A 20,633-nucleotide genomic window follows, 5' to 3' on the forward strand; every position below is an offset into this window, starting at 1 on the left:
ATTCTCATGAGCTCTTAAGGTTTTAGAAGGGACTTTTCCCCCTTCACTCAGCATTTCTCCTTCCTGTTCCTTTGTAAAGAAGGTGCCTTGCTTCTTCTTCACCTTCTGCCACAATTGCCAAGTTTCCTGAGACCTCCCCAGCCATACTGAATCATAAGTCAATTAAACCTATTTCTTTTATAAATTATGCAGTCTCAGGTAGTTCTTTATAGCAGTATGAAAATGGACTAATACACTCTGTCTCACAAAAAGAAATAAAGAAATGGCTAAAATCACAGACAGAATTTAGAGTCTAAATGGCAATTAAGGTCATTGAGATTCAAGAGAAAACTGAAAGCTGATCCAAGGAATCTAAGCAATACAGTAAAAGAATTCAAGAAATAAAAAAATGAAAGAGGTATTTTAAGAAAAAAACCACAACTGATCTGATAGAGCTGAAAAACACTACAAGAATTTCATAATACAATTGGAAGTATTAATAGCAGAATTGACCAAGCTGAGGAAAGAATCTCAGAGCTCAAAGATTGATTCTTTGATTCAACTTCATCAGAAAAAAATTTTAAAATGAACAAAGCCTTTGATAAATATGGTATTATGTAAGGAGACCAAACGTCAGACTCATTGGCAACCCTAAAAAAGAGAGTAAGTAAGTTGCAAAACCTTGTACGTAAAAATCTCCTCAACCTAGCTAGAGGGGTTGACAAGCAAATTTAGGAAATTCAGAGAATCCCTGCAATATGCTATATAAGATGATCATCCTTGAGACACAGTCATCAGATTCTCCAAGGTCAATGCACAATAAAACATATTAAAGGCAGCTAAAGAGAAGGGGCAGGTCACCTACCCACAAAGGGAACCCCATGAGGCCAGCAGGAAACTTTTCAGCAGAAACTCTGCAAGACAGAAGAGATTGCGGGCCTGCCTATATTCAGCATTATTGAAGAAAAGAAATTCCAACCGAGAATTTCCTATACAGCTAAATTAAGCTTCTTGAGCAAAGGAGAAATAAAAAACTTTTCAGACAAGTAAATGCTAAAGGAATTTATTACCAGACCTGACTTACAAGAAGTCCTTATGGAGGAAACAAAAGGCCATTACTGGTCACTGCCAAAACACACTGTAGTACATAGCTCATTGACACTGTAAAGGAACTAGACAATCAAGCCTACATAACAAAACAATAACAGAATCAGATCCACACATATCAATACTAATTTGAATATAAACAAGTTAAATGCCCCACTTAAAAGATGCAGAATGGCAAGTTAGATAAAGAAGTAAGACCCAACTATATGTGGTCTTTAAAAGATTCATCTCATATACAATGACAATCATAGGCCCAAAGTTAAGGGATGAAAGAAGATCTATCAAGCAAACAGAAAACAAAAAAATAAGGGTTGCTCTTCTTATTTCAGTCAAAATAGATTTTAAACAAGCCACGATCAAAAGGACAAAGGACATTGCATCATATTAAAGGGTTAATTCAACAAGAAGACTTTAATAGTACACATATTACACATTATTTATCGTATTAAATATATTTAATATTACATACTAAATATTACATACATGTATTTGTGTGTGCATATATATATATATGCAACACTGGAGCACCCAGATTCTCAAAACTTCTTAGAGACCTATGAAGGGACTCAGTTAACCACAAAATAATAGTGGCATATTTCAACACCCCACTGACAGTATTAGACAAATAATTGAGGCAGAAAACTAACAAGGATATGCAGAATCTAAATTCAATGCTTGACCAAATAGACTTCACAGACATCTACAGAGCACACAACCCCAAATGAGAATATACAGTCTTCTAATCTGCACATGGCACATACTCTAAAATTAACCACTTTCTCAGTCATAAAGTAATTCTCAACAAATTCAAAAATACCAAAATCATACAAACCACATTATCAGACCACATCACAATAAAAATAGAAAACAATACCAAGAAGATATCTTAATTAAATGCAAATTAAATAACCTGCTCCTGAATGACTGTTGGGTAAACAATGAAATTTAGGTAGAAAGCAAATTTTTGAAACTAATAAAAATAAAGATACAACATACCAGAATCTCTGAGACACAGACAAAGCAGTGATAAGAGAAAAGTTTATAGCACTAATTACTTACATTAAAAAGTCAAAAAGGTTTCAAAATGATAATCTAACATCACACCCAGAGGAACTAGGAAAACAAGAGCCAAACCAAGCCCAAAGCTAGCAGAAGACAAGAAGTGAACAAAACCCACGCTGAACTAAACAAAATTGAGATGTGAAGAAAACATACAAAAGATCAATAAAACCAAAAGTTGGTTTATTGAAAGAATAAATAAGATTGATACATCACCAGCTAGGCCAATAAAACAAGAGATAAGAGCCAAATAAATGCAATCAGAAATGATGAAGGAGGACATTACCACCGATCCTATGGAAACACAAAAACCCTCAGATACTACTATGCACACCTCTATGCATACAGACTAGAAACCCTAAAAAATAAAAATAAAAACTAGATAAATATCCTGGAAACATACAACCTCCCAAGATTGAATTAGAAAAATGTTTAAACCATGCACAGATCAATAACAAGTTCCAAAACTGAATCAGTAATAAAAACTCTCCCATATGAGTCTGTTCTTATGCTGCTGATAAAGACATACCCAAGACTGAGTCATTTATAAAGAGAAAGAGGTCTAATGGAGTCACAGTTTCACATGGCTAGGGAGGCCTCACAATCAATGCAGAAGGTGAAGGAGGAGAAAAAACACATCTTAAATGGTGGCAGGCAAAAGAGTATATGCAGAAGAGCTGCCCTGTATAAAACCACCAGATCTCATGAGACTTACTCACTATCAGGACAACACACACACACACACACACACACACACACACACACACACGCATACAAACACACACAGAAAAACATGATTCAAACCTCCCACCAGGTCCCTCCAAGGACATATGGGGGTTATGGGAGCTACAATTCAAAATGAGATTTGGGTGGGATCACAGAAAATCGTATTATTCTGCCACTGGCTCCTCCCAACTCTCACGTCCTTGCATTTCAAAACCAATCATGCCTTCCCAACAGTCTTAACTTCCCCCAAAGTCGTAACTCATTTCAGCATTAACTCAAAGTCTGCAGTCCAAAGTCTCATCTGAGACAAGGCAAGAACCTGCTTATGAGACTGTAAAATCGAAAGCAAGTTATTTCCTTCCTACATACAATGGGGAAGACAGGCATTGGATAAATAGACCCATTCCAAGTGGGAGAGATTGGCCAAAACAAAGGGACTACAGGCCTCATGCAAGTTCAGAATCCAACAGGGCAGTCTTTAAACTTTAAGTTTCCAAAATGATTTCCTTTAACACCATGTCTCACATCCAGATCATGCTGATACAAGAAGTAGACTCCATGACCTTGGGAAGCTCTGCCCCTGTGGCTTTACAGGGTATAGCTCCCTATCTGGCTGCTTTTACTGGCTGGTATTAAGTGTCTGCAGCTTTTCCAGGTGCATGGTGCAAGCTGTCAGTGGATCTACCACTCTAGAGTCTGGAGGACAGTGGTCCTCTTCTCACAGCTCCACTTAGGCAGTGCCCCAGTGAGGATTCTGTGTGCGGGTTCCAACTTCACATTTCCTCTGCCCCACCAGAGGTTTTCTATGAGGGCTTTACCTCTGCAGCATGCCTCTGTCTGGACATCCAGGCATTTCCATGCATCCTCTGAAATCTAGGTGGCAGATCCCAAACTTCCATCCTTGTCTTCTGTGTACCCAAAGGACCATGTGGAAGATGTTAAGGCTTGGGGCATGCACCCTCTGAAACCATGGCCCAAGCTATATATTGGCCCATTTTAGTCACTGCTGGAATGGCTGGGATGCAGGGCACAGCAGGGGGGCCCTAGACTTAGCCAAAGAAATCATTTTCCATCCTAGGCCTCTGGGCATGTGATGGGAGTGGCTTCCGTGAAGGTCTCTGATATTCCTGGAAACATTTTTCCATTGTCTTGGTAATTAACATTTGACTTCTCACTACTTGTGCAAATTTCTGCTGTGGACTTGAATTTCTCCTCAGAAAATGGGTTCTTTTCTACTGCATCATCAGGTTGCACATTTTTCAAACTTGTATGATCTGCTTCCTTTTGAATACTTTGCCACTTATAAATTTCTTCTGCCAGATACCCTAAAATATCTCTCTCAAGTTTAAAGTTACACATATCTCTAGAGCTGGGGCAAAATGTCACTAGTCTCTTTGCATAGCAAGAGTGACCTTTACTCCAGTTTCTAAGAAGTTCCTCATGTCTATCTGGGACCACCTCAGCCTGAACTTTATTGTCCATATCACTATCAGCATTATGGTCAAAGCCATTCAACAAGTCTCTAGGAAGTTCCAAACTTTCTCACATTTTTCTATATTCTTCTGCATCCTCTAAACTGTTGCAACCTCTGCCTCTTACCCGGTTCCAAAGTCACTTCCACATTTTCAGGTATCTTTACAGCAGAACTCCACCCTACTGATACCAATTTACTATATTAGACTGTTCTCATCATGCTTATAAAGACATACCTATGACTTGGAAACTTATAAAGAAAAAGCAGTTTAATGGACTTACAATTCCACATTGTTGGGAAGGTCTCACAATCATGGCAGAAGGTGAAGGAAAAGCAAGGCACATCTTACATGGTGGCAGGCAAGAGAGGGTGTGCAGGGGAACTGCCCTTTAGAAATCAATCAGATGTCATGAGAATTATCTACTCTCATGAGAACAGCACAGGAAAAACCCATCTCCATGATTCAATTACTTTTTACTTGTTCCCTCTCATGACATGTGGAAATTATGAGAGCTACAATTCAAGATGAGATTTTGGTGGGGACACAGCCAAACCATACCCCCTACCATTCAGAAAAAGCCCTGGTTCAGATGGATTTATAGCAAAATTTTACTAGACATATGAAGAAGAGCTGTCCCAAATTTATTGAAATTATTACTGAAAATTGAGTAGGAGGGACTCCTCCTTAACTCATTCTATGAGGTCAACATCATTCTGTAACAAAATCTGGCAGAGACATGACAAAAAAGAAAACTAAAGGCTAATATCCCTGATGAACATAGATGTAAAAATCTCAGCAAAACACTAGCAAACTGAATCCAGCAGCACATTAAAATCTAATCCATCACAATCAGGTGTGCTTTATCCTGTGATGCAAAGTTGGTTCAATGTATGCAAATAAATCAATGTGATTTATCATATAAATAGACCTAAAAACAAAAAGCACATGACCATCTCAATAGAAAATACTGTCAATAAAATTTAACATCCTTCATGTTAAATACCCTCAACAAATTAGGCATTGAAGGAACATACTTCTGAATAAGAGCTATTTGTGACAGAGGTGACAGCCAACATTATACTAAATGGGCAAAAGCTAGAAGCATTCCCCTTGAGAACCAGAACAAGACAAGGACACCCACTCTCACTACTCCTATTCAACAGAGTACTGGAATTCCTAGCCAGAGAAATCAAGCTATACAGAAAGAAATAAAAGGAGAGTGGATCCAGTGGCTCATACCTCCCACTGAAGTGGGAGGATCACTTGAAGTCAGGAGTTTGAGACCAGCCTGGCCAACATGGTGAAAGCCCCTCACTGCTGAAAACATGAAAATTAGCTGGACATCATGGTGTGTGCCTGTAGTCTCAGCTACTAAGGAGGCTGATGCATGAGAATCACTTGAACCCAGAAGGTGGAGATTACAGTGAGCTGAGATCATCCCACTGCACTCTAGCCTGCAGAACAGAGTGAGACTCCATCTCAAAAAAAAATAAAAATAAAAAAATTAAAGGGATCCAAATAGGAAGGGAGGCAGTCAAACTATCTCTCTTAAAATATGATATGATCTTATACCTAGAAAACTCCATAGCCTCTGCACAAAACCTCCTAGACCTGATAAACAACTTTGGCAAAGTTTTAGTATACAAAGTCAATGTATAAAACTTAGTATCATTTTTTGAACACCAAAAATGTGCAGGCTGACAGCCAAATAGAGAATGCAATTCCATTCACAATAGCCACTAAAAGAACAAAATACTTAGAAATACAGATAATCGTGGAAGCGAAATATCTCTATAACGACAATTACAGAACACTGTTGAAAGAAATCAGAAATGACACAAAGAACTGCAAAAGCATTCCATACTCACGAACACGAATAGAAAGAATTAATCATTAAAATGGCCATACTGCCCAAAGCAATTTACAGATTCAATGCTATTGCTATCAAACTACCAATGACACTTTTCATATATTTGTATGTATATATATGCATATACACACATAAATATGTCCATGAAATATCTATATCTGTATTTATATCTATCTATCTATCTATCTATCTATCTATCCAACACTGAAGTAAGCAGCTATCAAGGCAAATATTGCTAGAGCCAAAGAAGGAAATGGATCTCGATACAAGAAAATGTTTGTTGACTTTAGCACCCAACTTAGACAATTGGACTGATTATCTAGCCAGAAAATTAAGACACATTTGATTTAATCTGCTCTATAGACCAAGTGAACTTAAAGGATATTTGTAGATTATTTTATTTAACATGCAGAATATACATTCTGCTCATTACTACACAGAACATTCTCTAGGATAGACTACCTGTTAGCCTGCAAAACAAGACTCAACAAATTTTTATATCTAGAAAGAGAAGAACACAATGGAATAAAACTAGAAATTAACAAAAAGAGAGACTTTGAAAAATGTACAAATACATGAAAATTAAACAACACATTCCTGAATGTTATGTGGGTCAATGAAAAAATTAAGATGAAAATAAAAACATGTGTTGAAACAAATGAAAATTGAACCCTAACATACCAACACCTAGGAATATGGTAGAATTAGTGCTAAAAGGAAAATTTATAGCAACAAACAATTAGATCCAAAAAGTAGAAAAGTTTCAAAGGTTTTCTAGTAGAACTAGAAAAGCAAGAACAAAGCAAACTCAATAATGAGCAGAATTTATTTTTTTAAATGAATTTTAATACAAAGAATCACCAAAACAAAAACATGTGTTTTTCTGAAAGGATAACAAAATTTAAAAACTTTTAGCTGGAGTAACTTGAAAAGCAGAGAAGAAAACAAATAAATATAACCGTACATTTAAAAGGAAGTGTAGCAACTGGCACCACAGAGTTGCAATGGATTTTAAAGAGTACTGTATGCCAGTAAGTTGGACGACCTAGAATAAATAGATGAATTTCTGGACATATACAACCTACCAAGATTAAACTATGAAGATATAGGAAATCTGAACATACAGACAACAAATAACAAGATAGCAGCAGTAATAAAAAGTTTCTCATCAAAGAGAAGACCAGAACCTTATGGCTTCACTACTAAGTTCTACCAAAAAATTAAAAAATACTAGTTTTTATATTAGTGATACTCTCAAATTCTTCATAAAAATTGATTGGAAAGTAATACTTCTAAACTCATTTTATGAGGCCAGTATTACCCTGATACAAAAATCACACAAGGAAACACAAAAAAGAAAACTATAGGTTGATATTCTCATTAATATATAATGAAACATCATTAACTAAATACTAGCTAACTGAATTCACTGATACATCTGCAAGATTATTCACTATGACCAAGTGGGATTTATCCCAGGGGTGCAAGGATGATTCAACATGCACAAATTAATAAATGTGATACATCACATTAATAGACTCAAGAACATAAGCCACATGATCATTTAAATAAATGCATGTTGCTCTGATATGGGCTTTTTCCAAACTGATGTTTTATCCTACTTAGTGCCTCAAACTAGATCCTATTCAGGTATGTTATAACAAGTTAGTGTAAGTTTATTTTAGTGCCAAAAAACTATGTTCCATGCATAGTTTTTGTTATGTTTTGTTTTGTTTTTGAGATAAGGTCTCTCTCTGTCACCCAGGTTGAAGTTGCATGATCACAGCTCACTGCAGACGCAACCTCCTGGGCTTAAGCAATCCTCCCATATAAGCCTCCCAAGCAACTGGGACTACAGGTGAAGACCACCATGCCCAGCTAATTTTTGTATTTTTAGTTCAGATGGTGTTAGGCCATGTTACCTAGGCTGGTCTCAAACTCCTGGGTTCAAGCAATCCTCCAGCCTCAGCCTCCCACAGTGGGCAACCATGCCTGGCCCCTTCATAGTGTGTTTTTTTTTAATATAATATGTATTTTCTGTAAAACTTTTGAAGACCTCTAATAGAAAAAAATGTACTTCGAAACAGTGAAGGCCACATATAACAAGTGCACAGCTAGCATCATCCTTAATGGAAAAAAAATTGAAAACCTTTCCTCTAATATCAGGAATCAGACAAGAATGCTAGTTTTACCACTTTTTATTTAGCATAGTATTGGAACTCCCAGCCAGATCAATTAGAGAAGAAAAACAAATAAAAGAGGTGTTTTGTTGTTGTTTTCCCCAAGGTGATGTATTAGAGGGTTTTAGCATGCCTCAGCCATTTGGTAATAGTAAGATAGTGAATCAAGATAAACTCTGTGGGCTTTAATTCAAGAAGCAAAATGGGACTTCATCAGAATCATGAAGAACATCTCTGATTCTGGAGGAAGAATGTGGGTAAACAGCCCTGTGGTGGTGTCCAACTGGTAAAAGTGAGTGAAGCTTTAGGACATGAGAGAGGTAGAGAGCTGCCCTCTGTGACTTACCACTCCTCTGAGACCAAGCAACCCAGGCTGAGGGAGAGCACTTCATTTCTCCCAAGCCCTGGAGTTAACTTGCAGAGAAGCTTAGAGACAGAGTGAGAGAAAGAAACTAGGAAAAGGTACAGGATTTTTTCAGACCCAGGACAAAGAGCAGGATGCCATTTTTAATATGGGCACTTATAAACTCAGCCATTCTTTGGTGACTCAGCAGCATAGCCACACAGGCATTTTAGTCTGGACAGATATTGAAGAGCTTGCTCTGGAGTGAGTTAGAGGCCTCCACAGACAGAGCTGTGAAAAGTACCTTTGCAGCAGGCCCTGGAGTTGTGCTCTCCCCCGTTGTAGGCCTGGTGAAGGATGAGAGCTGTCTCATCTTCATTTTCTCTTGGGTGATGAGATTTGCAGCCAGGGCCAGCTTGGTAACCTGGTGCTGGTCAGCATTTGTCATTTCTTGGTGCCCCAGTCTACTGTCCCAAGATCATGGTGCAGTGAGGCCCTTTTCACTTCATACCCAGGCAGAAATCTAGGCATTCAGAACACCTGTGTTGTGGTTAATCCTGAGTGTCAACTGGATTGGATCAAAGGATATGAAATATTGATCTTGGGTGTGTCTATGAGGGTGTTGCCAAAGGAGACTGACATTTGAGTCACTGGGCTAGGAAAGGCAGACCCACTCTCTATGTGGATGGACACCTTCTAATCAGCTGCCAGCATGGCCCGGATAAAGCAGCCAGAGAAATGAGAAGAGGTTAAACTGGCCTAGCCTCCCAGCCTGCACCTTTCTCCTGTGCTGGACCCTTCCTGCCCTCAAGGGCACATTTAACTCAAGTTCTTCAGTTTTGGGACTCAGACTGGCTTTTCTTGCTCCTTAGCTTGCAGACAGCCTATTGTGGGACCTCGTGATCATGTAAGTTAATACTTAATAAACTCCCCTTTATATATATAAAGAAGAATTTACTAAGTATATAGATAATCAATATATATAGTTTATTATATGTATATATATTATTATATATATACATGTAGTAGTATATATATAGTTACATATATAGTAGTATATATATGTAATATATATAGTATGTATATATAGTTATATATATAACTAATCAGATATATATATATAACTAATCAGATATATATATATAATCAATTAGTTCTGTCCAACTAGAGAACCCTGACTAATAAAATCTGATTGCATGGATCCACAGCCTGAGCCACCTCACTCTTCATGAATATAGATCACGGATCAGTGGGGCTGTTTCTGCTCCACACTCAGGCAAATCTCTAGGTATTCAAAGCATCCCCGTGCCTGAATCAGCAGCCTGAACCACACAATTCTTTCTGTGCCACAGTTCATGGTACAAAGGGTCCCTCTGTCCTGTACATGTAAACAGATCTCTAGGCATTTGGATCACCCATTGACATGGAGCCCAAGTCATTACCTTTCTGTGAAGAGATCTGGGTGCAGGGCGGCCCTCTCTGTGGCATGCTCAGGAAGATATCCAGACTTTTGTAGCACCTGCTCACCCATAACAGAAGCCTGAGTCACCCCACCCCTCCTGTGGAAAGATCCTGGTTCAGGGAGGCCCTCTCCCCTCCTTGTCCAGGCATATCTTCAGGCATTTGGAACACCCACTTACATGGACTAGCAGCTGGAACTGCCCTACCCTCCTTGTGTGGAGAACTGGGGTTGAAAGAGTTTCCTAGCTCCACATCTAGGCACAGTTCTGGGTGCTTAGTGGCTGCCCAATGATGTCTCCCTTGATGCTAGTACTCTTGTCTGCAATTGGAGGACCTGTAGGTAGGTTAGCATCATCAGGTCCTACTCACCTTGCCCCCTCCCCTACACAGGGCTGAGCAGGGATCTGAGCTCAGACCAGTGTGCACTCCATGAATCAGCCTATTGCCTGAGGTAACAGAGAGCTTCTACCAGTAAACAAGGACCAAGTACAATGTAAACCCTGCCACTTTCCTCCCAGCTGGCTTTTATCCATAAGCACCATCTACTGGCCTATTGGTCAAATTGCACAGCCCAATACAAAACATGAGGACAATACAAAACATGTAGAAGCAAAGTGAAAATATCCTATCTAGCATTCTCTACTGTTATACACCTTGGGTAGGGGAAGAAAGAAAGATACAATGATGTTATAGGGAAAGAAAAAAAGAAAAAAATATATCCATGTGAAAATTATTATAAACATTGTAAATGGCACTGTCTCCAGCTGAGAAGGAAACTGCGTAAGAATTCTGGCACCATTTAAAAAAAAAAGAGTACACTGACACCACCAAAGGATCACACTAGTACTGCAGCAATGGTCACTAACCAAAATGGGAATCGAAAACATATATTGCAATGAAGCTCAACAAGATCCAAGATAAGGTTGAGAATCAATATAAAGAAATTTCTAAAGCAATCCAGAGAATAAACGAAGAGACAAATACCTTTTAAAAAGTCAATCAGAGAGTCCAGATTCAAAAAACTCACTTACGGGACCTCAAAACACAATTAAATGCTTTATCAGTAGACTGCACCAAATGAAAGAAAGAATTTCAGAGCTTGAAGACCAGTTTTTCAAACTAACCCAATAAGACAAAAATAAAGAAAAAAGAATTTTTAAAAATGAACAAAATGTTCAAGAAATATGAGATTACGTAAAATGACCAAGCTTATAAGTTATTGGCATTCCTGAAAGAGAAGGAAAAAAGTAAACAACCTCAAAAACATATTTGAGGGAATAATTCAAGAAAATTTATTTAATCTTGCTAGAGAGGTAGACATTCAGATACAAGAAATCCAGAAAACACCTGTGAGATTCTATACAAAATGAATACCACCAAGACATAGAGTCACCAGACAGTTCAACATTAACATGAAAGAAAAAACATTCTAAAACAGCCATAGAAAAGGTCAGATTATTTACAAAGGGAACTCTGTCAGGCTAACGGCAAATTTCTCAACCAAAATATCACAAGTCAGGAGAAACTGAGGCCCTATTTTCAGCATTCTTAGAAAAAAAAAATTCCAAAGAAGAATTTATATCTTGCCAAACAAAGCTTTATGTATTTTAAAAAACAAAAAGTCTTCTCCAGATAATCAAGCATTAAGGGAATTTATTACTGCTGGACTATCCTAACAAGAGATCATTAAGGGAGTTCTAAACATAGAAGTGAGAGAATGATACCTGCCATCAGAGAAACATACTTAAGTACAAAGCTCACAGACCCTATAAAGCAACCACTCAAACAAAACTGCAAAGTAACCAGCTAACACCTTTATGACATAATCAAAACCATACATAATATTAACCTTGAATGTCAATAGTATACATTCCTTACTTAAAAGGCAGAGTGGCAAGCTGGATTAAAAAAAAAAAGACCCATCCATCTTCTGTCTTCAAAAAGAAATTACCTCATGTATATCAAGACCCATAGGCTCAATGTAAAACTCTATTATGCAAATGGAAGACAAAAAAGAACATGGGCTGCTATTCTTAGATAAAACAGGTGTTAAAGCAACAGTAAAAACAGACCAAACATGAGCAGTATATAATGATAAATGCTTCAATTCTATAAGACAAAACTGTCTTAAATATATAAGCAATCAACATTGGAGCATGTACATTCATAGAACAGGTTCTTCTAGGCCTATGAAAAAAATCTGATAGCCACACAATAATACTAGGGAATTTCAACACCACACTGACAGTATTAGATTATTGAGGCAGAAAACTAACAATAAAATTCTGGAAGTGAATTCCTCATTTTACCAATATGACCTAATACACATCTGCATAATACTTTATCTGCATCAGTCTGTTCTTGTGTTGCTTTAAAGTAATACTTGAGGCTGAGTAATTTACAAAGAAAAAAGATTTAATTGGCTCATGGTTCCGCAGACTGTAAAAGCATACCTGTAGCATCTGCTTTTGGTGAGGTCCTCAGAAAGCTTAAAATCATGATAGAAAGAAATAAAAGCTGGCATCTCACATGGTGAAGGCAAGAGCAAGAGGAAGAAGAGGGAGATACTGAAATGGCCTCATTGCCTGGGGTGATACCCAAGGTTTGTGGTCTCATGGCCATGGAGAAACAGGACAGGGACACACAAAGAGTGACATTTAAAAATTTTGCCTATTAAACTTCCACAAAGAGTGTAGGCAAAATAAACAGAAAAGCTCTGTTCTGCAGAGAGGAGTTCCAGAGAAATGGATTGCTGGATCTGTGGTGAAATGCATTAGCTCTTTTATTAAAGAGCTAATGAGAATATGGTGTCTGATTTACGTAGGGCGCAAAAAAGTAGTTGGACCAGGTGTTCCATTTGCATAGCATGTGCAAAACTGGTTATACCAGGTATGACATTTGCATAGGGTATAAATCTCTTCCATCTTGCTTATCTATGTTTGCAGATTGATTTTTTTAGTCTGCTCTTTGTTAAAAATAATAATTTCTTGGGCTGATTTTTGTTAAAAGGGAAGTTCTGTTGAGGGCTCTTTTACGATCCCTATCCGCCCAAATAATTTCTTTCTACCTCCCATATTATCTACCTCCTGTATTATCTCCCCACTCAGGAATGGAAACCCTAACAGCTGTTAGACTAATAATCCAACACCCCCCAACATAAAAAAGCACATTTTTAGAAGGTTGTGAAGTCTCATGTCCTATGAAGAGAAAATAGGGGGAGGAAAGGAGAAAACAACAACAAACAAAAGAACAATCCTAGAAAATCGATATAAGCCACATTACTCTGAAGCCCTTACATCAGGAGGCGAGTATGAAAGTGGCTTATTTATGTAAATAAATTACTATTATTTTCTTCTGAAGATTAAGTTGTCTAGCTTCAGTATGCAAAGCTTTACAAAAGCACAGCTTAGTTTTTCAGTGACTCCAAATTATGAAAAATAGGGAAAAAGGGAAGGTAAAAAATTGAAAACATTATTTTGAAAACTTATAGCCAAGAAAAATTATAATTCAGTCCAAACTGTAGAAAATAATAAAAATTAACATTAGACAAGATAATTTAACAACAGGTGTACTATAGGTTTTGAAACATAATTTTTCTCTCTCCACTTTCCCATATTTACTAAAGACAAATCATGGTAGGACTGGTTTGCTTTATTAAACTTGGCCTAATTATTTGTACACAGTACAGCAAGTATAATTATTTTTATGTAGGCTTTTAAATTGGCTTTGATGAAATTTTGTTCCATAGAAGAAACTTCAAATAACACTTTTTAAAAGCTGAGCCCAGCCATGGGTTTGTGCCACCAAATACCTATAAGCTGGATGATTGTCTGCTCTTGAGGTTCCAGGATATACTTGGGGCTCCTGGCTCCATAGGAAAGTGACATTCTCTCCTTATCCCAAGTCAGGAACTCTGTACAGGTCAGTTTTTCCAAGGGGCTTTTATTGGCTCCATTAAGACAAGTTTGATTCTTTAAAGAAAAGCACATTATTGGAGTCAAAGCCTTGGTAAAATAACCAATTTCTCCAATTGTGTTCTGTTATAAATGAAAACAGATTCTTATTGCACTGATACAAATAACTGTATTGTCATAAGTTAAGAATTCTCACAAATAGTTTCCAAAATCTAGAGAAATCAGGTAGAGAGAAACAAATATACTGCAAATTTTGTTCATAGGAGTATGCTTTACTCAATTGTTAAAAGCTGCAAATAGCTTAAAGGTTTTCTAGACTCTGAAAAACAAAGCTAAAAAGATTGCTTTAGTGTTTTATTAGTTCAGTTCACACAGTTAGCTCCTGTTCTGCTTGATATTTATGAAGATTTCAGCTCTCCATGAGAGTCCTGAAAGTTTTTTCTTCTATTCTAATCTCCAGAGTTATCAGAAACCTGCATTTAAGAACACCTGTTGGAGTTCTGTAGTTGATTATAAAATCATCTTCTAAAGAGGATCAAAGCAAGACAAAAATTGTCCATGGATGACAAAATATTTTAGGGCAGCAATAGTCAAAGACACAACTGACAAGGAAATCTGTTATCTTTGGTGCACAAAACAATTTAACAGAAAATTATAATTATTGCTAATAATGTACACTAAGTCATAGCAGAATTATGAGTTTCCATGATTTTTTAACACATTCCAATGATGTATTTATACAAATACACCCTAAAAAACCCAAACACTAGTTCATATTTGACAATGTTTTTTGTATACATTTTATAGCAAATAAACCAAATTGTTTTATTTTTGGACTCCAGAATACCTAATATCTCAAAGGATGAACTAAATCAGAAGAAAATGATTTATAATGTGATTTTACAAAGTTTGTCAAATATCACTTGTTATCATAGATCATCATAAATTAAGTCATTCATTTGACAAAAGTAATAACTCAAGGATATCATAAAAGGAAAAAGCCTTCATTTTTGAGATAGGTGACTTAATTTTCCAAATAATAAGCCCTAAGAAAGACACCATGAAGTCAATTAAGTTTGCTTTATAAAATTTTATGAAAAATTTATAAAATTGTAATCTTAACCATAAGATATAACTTCTATAAGTCTTTTATAACCTTTACAACCTTTATTTAGGAGTCAGTTAATGCTTCAAGAAAAGCCTGTTAATCTGACACAGGGGCCCATCTGCTGATCTTGCATCCATGTGTCTTTTATATTAATGATTAATTTATAGAGAAACTAAACTTATTTTATCTCTCAAAGTCAGCCATTACAATTTCAAATGCCCATCTCTTTAGTGATAGTCCCTGGGCCTGGAGAAGTTGAATAGCTTTAATTTCTGACCCTGTGTCTCAGGAATGCAGTTTATTTTGATTGGCATCTTTTGTGGGTCCTGAAGATGAGTCTTTATTTGCTGTCAGAGTTCAAGATTTAGCAGGACTTAGTGTCAGTTTTAGCTTTAGGAGTTAAAGCCCTGTAACTTTATATCAAAAGTTCTTTAAAAGCACATATATAAAATATACACAAATATATTAACCTTCATATAAATTTTTTTAAGCAAACAAAAACATAATATTAGTGGCATAGGAATTACTTTGATAAAATATAAAATCTGTTAAGCCAGTTACCAAATGACAAAACCAAAGACCTACAGTATAAAGAATATTATGTTGAAAGAAAATATTTCCTTCAGATCTTTCACAAAATTTTGTTAGCATCAGGCCACAACAAACTGAACTTGAGGGGAAAAAAACTTATATGAGCTGAAAATAAGTTGAAGGAAAGCATTATCATTTTGTGCCTTTTAAAAGAAGGGAGAAAACCAAAACTAGTGAAATGCAATAAAAATTGAACATTAGGTTTAAAAAGTTAAAATATCTTATCATTTATTAAGAGTAAATCAATAATTTAAGAAAGTTTTATTGTTCTAATTAATTCTTTAGTGTATAAGTGATTTTTCTTTACATAAAATCCAATCTCTAGAAAGACCATTATAATTTCCTTTGAATTATAGATAACTGGATCATATACATTTTTATGAATTCTTTTATTATGACTTACACAGACGATTCATGACATGCTTGGACTTTCTTGTTTGTTCTGAACATCTCTCTTTCATAAACAACCAGTCATTTTGTTCTAGGTGTAAATTTACCTTACAAGATTTTTTCTGATATAAAATTATTTCTTTCACCTTTCTTAGCAAAACATACCTCTTTGTTTCTATAACTTTCTTTACATCTCTCATATTTTTTGGTTTCTGTTACATTGTTTTTTACATAACCTTTTTAAAATTTATTTACTGTGATAGGGGACTATATTTTATTTTATTTATTTATTATTGTACTTTAGGTTCTGGGGTACATGTGCAGATCATGCAAGATGGTTGCACAGGTACACACATGGCAATGTGGCTTGCTGCCTCCATCCCCCTGTCACCTACATCTGGCATTTCTCCCCATGTTATAACTCATGAACCTCCTCGCCCCACCCCACTGTCCCTCCCTTTGCCCCCACCAACAGACCTCAGTGTGTGATACTCCCCTCCCTGTGTCCATGTGGTTTCATTGTGCATCACCTGCCTATGACTGAGAATTATGGTTTCCAGATTCACACATGTCTCTAGAAAGGACACAAGCTGATCATTTTTTATGGCTGCCTAGTATTCCATCATGTATATGTGCCACATTTTCCTTGTCCAGTTTATTGTCAATGGGCATTTGGGTTGGTTCCAGGTTTTTGCTATTGTAAACAGTGCCACTATGAACATATGTGTGCATGTGTCTTTATAAAAGAATAATTTATAATCCTTTGGGTATATAACCAGTAATGGGATTTCTGGGTAAAATCAAATTTCTATTTCTAGGTCCTTGAGGAAGCACCACACTTTCTTCCACAATGGTTGAACTAGTTTGCACTCCCACCAACAGTGTAAAAGTGTTCCTATTTCTCCACATCCTCTCCAGCATCTGTTGTCCTCAGATTTGTTAATAATCGCAATCTAACTGATGTGAGGTGGTATTTCAATGTGGTTTTTATTTGCATTTCTCTAATAATCAGTGATGATGAGCATTTTTTTCTTATGTTTTGTGGCCTCATATATGTCTTCTTTTGAAAAGTATCTTTTCATATCCTTCTCCCAATTTTGGATGGGTTTGTTTGTTTTATCTTGTAAATCTGTTTTAGTTCTTTGTAGATTCTGGATATTAGCCCTTTGTCAGATGGGTAGATTGCAAAAATTTTTTCCCATTCTGTTGGTTGCTGGTTCACTCTAATGATTATTTCTTTTGCTGTACAGAAGGTCTGGAGTTTAATTAGGTACTATTTGTCTATTTTGGCTTTCGTTGCCAATGCTTTTGATGTTTTAGTCTTGAAGTCTTTGCCTATGCCTATGTCCTGAATTGCCTTAACTAGGTTTTAATCTAGGGTTTATATGGTGTTAGGTCTTATGTTTAAGTATTTAATTCATCTGGAGTTACTTGTAGTGTAAGGTGTGAGGAAGGGGTCCAGTTTCTGCTTTCTGCACATGGCTAACCAGTTTTCCCAGCACCATTTATTAAACAGAAATCCTTTCCCCATTGCTTGTTTTTGTCAGGTTTGTCAAAGATCAGTTGGTTGTCGATGTGTGACATTGCTTCCAGGTCCACTGTTCTGTCCCATTGGTCTATATCTATGTTTTGGTACCAGTACCATGCTGTTTTGATTACTGTAGCCTTGTAGTATAGTTTGAAGTCTGGTAGCAAGATGTCTCTAGCTTTGTTCTTTTTGCTTAGTATTGTCTTGGCTATGTAGGCTCTCTTTTGGTTCCATATGAAATTTAAGGTGTTTTTTTTTTTTTAGTTCTGTGAAGAAGTTCATTGGTAGCTTGATGGGGATAGCATTGAATCTATAAATTACTTTGGGCAGTATGACCATTTTCACAATATTGATTCTTCCTAACCATGAGCATGGAATGTTTTTTCATCTGTTTGTGTCCTCTCTTATTTCCTTGAGCAGTGGTCTGTAGTTCTCCTTGAAGAGGTCCTTTACATCCTTTGTTAGTTGTATTCCTAGGTATTTTATTCTCTTTGTAGCAATTGTGAATGGCAGTTTGCTCATGATTTTGCTCTCTGTTTGTCTGTTATTGGTCTATAGAAATGCTTGTGATTTCTGCACATTGGTTTTGTATCCTGAGACTTTGCTGAAGTTGCTTAGCAGTTTTGGGAGATTCTGGACTGAGGTGATAAGGTTTTCTAAGTATACAATAATGTCATCTGCAAATAGAGACAATGTGACTTCCTCTTTTCCTAATTGAATACCCTTTATTTTTTTTTTCTGGTCAAATTGTCCTGGCTAGAACTCCCAATACTATATTGAATAGGAGTGGTGAGAGAGGGCATCCTTGTCTACTATCAGATTTCAAAGGGAATGCTTCCAGTTTTTGCCCATGCATGTATGATATTGGCATTGGGTTTGTTGTAAATAGCTTTTATTGTTTTGAGATATGTTCCTTTGATACCTAGTTAATTGAGAGTTTTTAGAATGAAGTGCTGTTGAATATTTTCAAAGGCCTTCTCTGCATCTATTGAGATAATCATGTGATTTTTGTCTTTGGTTCTGTTTATGTGGTGGATTATGTTTATAGACTTGTGTATGTTGAACCAGCCTTGCATCCCTGGAACCAGCCTACTGGATCGTGATGGATAAGCTTTTGATGTGCTGTTGCAATCGATTTGCCAGTATTTTATTGTAGATTTTTGCATCTATGTTCATCATGGAGATCGGCCTGAAGTTTTCTTTTCTTGCTGAGTCTGCTGGGTTTTGGTATCAGGATGATGTTGGTCTCATAAAATTATTTGAGAAGGATTCTCTCTTTTTGTATTGTTTGGAATAGTTTCAGAAGAATGGTACCAGCTCCTCTTTGTATGTCTGGTAAAATTTAGCTGTGAACCCATCTGGACCTGGACTTTTTTTGGTTGGTAGGCTATTAATTGCTGCCTCAAATTCAGCCCTTGTTATTGGTCTATTCAAGGTTTCAACTTCTTCCTGGTTTAGGCTTGGGAGGGTGCAAGTGTCCAGGAATTTATCCATTTCTTCCAGGTTTACTGGTTTATGTGCATAGACTTGTTTGTAGTAATCTCTGATTGTAGTCTGTATTTCTGTGGAATCAGTGGTGATAATCCCTTGATTGTTTTTTATTGCATCTATTTGGTTATTCTCTCTTTTCTTTTTTATTAATCTGGCTAGTGGTCTGTCTATTTTGTTGATGTTTTTCAAAAAAAACAGCTCCTGAATTTATTGATTTTTGAAGGGTTTTTTTTTTTGTGTCTCTCTCTCCTTCAGTTCTGCTCTGATCTTAGTTATTTCTTGTCTTCTGCTGGGTTTTTTTGATCTTGCTCTTCTAGCTCTTTCAATTTTGATGGTGCAGTGTCAATTTTAGATCTTTCCTCTCTTCTCATGTGGGCATTTATTGCTGTAAATTTCCCTCTAGATGCTGCTCTGAATGTGTCCCAGAGATTCAGGTACATTTTGTCTTCATTCTCATTGGTTTCAAAGAACATCTTTATTTCTGCCTTCATTTCTTTGTTTATTGAGTTAACATTCAGGAGCCAGTTGTTCAGTTTCCATGAAGCTGTGTGGTTCTGAGTTAGTTTCTTAATCTGAGTTCTAATTTGATTGCACTGTGGTCTGAGAGAATGTGTATTATGATTTCTGTTCTTTTGCATTTGCTGAGAAGTGATTTACTTCCAATTATGTGGTCAATTTTAGAGTAGGTGCAATGAGGTGCTGAGAAGAATGTATATTCTGTGGATTTGGGGTGAAGATTTCTGTAGATGTCTATTGGGTCCACTTTATCCAGATCTGAGTTCAAGTCCTGGATATCTTTGTCAATTATCTGTCTTGTTGTTCTGTCAAATATTGACAGTGGAGTGTTAATGTCTCCTACTATTATTGTTTGGGAGTCTAAGTCTCTTTGAAGGTCATTAAGAATTTGCTTTATGTACCTGAGTGCTACTGTATTGGGTGCATAATTTGGGATCATTAGCTCTTCTTGATGCATTGATCCTTTTACCATTATTTAATGCCCTTCTTTGTCTCTTTTTATTTTTGTTGCTTTAAAGTCCATTTTATCAGAGACTAGGATGGCAACTCCTGCTTTTTTTTTCTCTCCATTTGCTTGATATTTTTCCATCCCTTTAATTTGAGCCTATGTGTGTCCTTGTATGTGAGATGGATTTCTTGAATACAGCACACTGATGGGTCTTGACTTTTTATCCAATTTGCCAGTCTGTCTTTTGATTTGGGCATTTAGCCCATTTACATTTAAGGTTAATATTGTTATGTGTGAATTTTATCCTGCCATTTTGATGCTAGCTGGATGTTTTGCACATTAGTTGACACATTTTTTTCATTGTGTCGATGGTCTTTATCATTTGGTACATTTTGGGAGTGGCTGGTACTGGTTGTTTCTTTCCTTACTTACTGCTTCTTTCAGGAG

General features: G+C 36.6%; 2 protein-coding genes across 8 annotated transcripts in view; one reads left to right on the top strand and one right to left on the bottom strand.

Moving 5' to 3' along the window:
• Positions 1-20,633, bottom strand: part of GLYAT (glycine-N-acyltransferase) — a 182,317-nt gene that overhangs the window by 66,586 nt on the left and 95,098 nt on the right. The gene's annotated exons all lie outside the window — the stretch shown is intronic.
• The window catches only part of LOC100895047 (glycine N-acyltransferase-like protein 1), a 113,998-nt gene that overhangs the window by 11,631 nt on the left and 81,734 nt on the right, over positions 1-20,633 (top strand). For 3 of the 7 annotated variants that reach the window (XM_078341105.1, XM_054240917.2, XM_078341106.1), the window contains exon 1: positions 9,412-9,646. The exons of the other annotated variants lie outside the window; for them this stretch is intronic. The gene's annotated coding sequence lies outside the window, so the exon portion shown is untranslated. Of the gene's footprint in view, positions 1-9,411; positions 9,647-20,633 lie in introns of those variants that run through there. 7 annotated transcript variants of the gene reach the window in all.

Source organism: Callithrix jacchus, chromosome 10 (assembly GCF_049354715.1).
Source record: "Callithrix jacchus isolate 240 chromosome 10, calJac240_pri, whole genome shotgun sequence".
NCBI lineage: Eukaryota > Metazoa > Chordata > Mammalia > Primates > Cebidae > Callithrix > Callithrix jacchus.